This window comes from Calidris pugnax, unplaced genomic scaffold (genome assembly GCF_001431845.1).
Source record: "Calidris pugnax isolate Ruff unplaced genomic scaffold, ASM143184v1 scaffold188, whole genome shotgun sequence".
NCBI classification, from domain to species: Eukaryota; Metazoa; Chordata; class Aves; order Charadriiformes; family Scolopacidae; genus Calidris; species Calidris pugnax.
Window position 1 is genome coordinate 15,834,268 of NW_015091257.1, and position 927 is coordinate 15,835,194.

The window sequence follows — 927 nt, forward strand, 5'->3', positions numbered from 1 at the left end:
CCGCCCTGGTCGGCCGCCGGGGTGGGCTTTCCCCGCCGGCGGCAGGGGGAAGCGGTCAGGCGGGAGGTGCCGCGCCGCGGGGCCTGAGGGGAGAGAGGGAGGGAGGGCCTGGATGTTTGCGAGTGGCCGGGCCGCGGGGCTCCCCGCGAAGCCCGCCTTGGCTCGGCGCCCCGCTTAGCGCAGCCCTTCGCACCGCGCTCCGGGAAGATGGAGCGGGCCCGGTTCTCGAGCAGAGCGAGGCGCGGTACCGTGCGGGAGCGCCGTCTCACCTCCGTGTCCCTCCAACCCCGCCGCAGGAGCGTGAAGGAAGTGATTAGTGATCGAGCCCGGCTTGGGATGAGCCGCCGGCTCTTTCGGAGCTTTACTCCGCCGTTATCTGTAGGGGGCACGTTCGAGCCAGAAACCGAGGAAAACACGTTTCTCAACGGCCAAGATGGGTGAAAAGGTTTAATGGGGGGATAGAGTGTGTGGGGGGGGAATCCGCCATGGCTGGCGATGTCGGTGGGCACAGAGGAAGGCCGGCAGCTCGGGCTGCCCTTCCCGGGGCCGGCGTGCCTCAGGGGTCTGCCCTTCTGTGCCCTACCCCTTCCTTTTCCTTTCACTTTTTGGAGGAAGGGAGGTGTGAAGGCAGTTCCCCCGCATCTACGCATAGAAAGCTATTAATGGCTTGGTTTGAGAGAGAGGTTCCTGACCCCAGGCCTTTGCTGCGCGCTGTGCCCTTGGTGACATTGCTGCATTTGCACTTTGGAGAGCCAGGAGCCGAGAGGGGGAAGGGGTCAGTGGAGTTGCTCCCAAACAGTGCTTTAGTGTATCCTGCTGGGCTTCATGTGGAAGCCTTCCAGTTTCTGTAGTGCATCTTAGCCACTCTAATGGTGACCTAATGGCAAACGAGATAGCCCTGCCATTTTCCTTGCATCTTCATAGAAT

At 62.7% G+C, this 927-nt stretch overlaps 1 long non-coding RNA gene across 1 annotated transcript in view; it reads right to left on the reverse strand.

Moving 5' to 3' along the window:
* LOC106898781 overlaps positions 1-342 on the reverse strand; it is a 3,966-nt gene extending 3,624 nt beyond the window's left edge. The window contains exon 1 of the long non-coding RNA XR_001413970.1: positions 270-342. This is a non-coding gene — a long non-coding RNA (uncharacterized LOC106898781). The remainder of the gene's footprint in view (positions 1-269) is intronic.
* Positions 343-927: the final 585 nt, after the last annotated feature.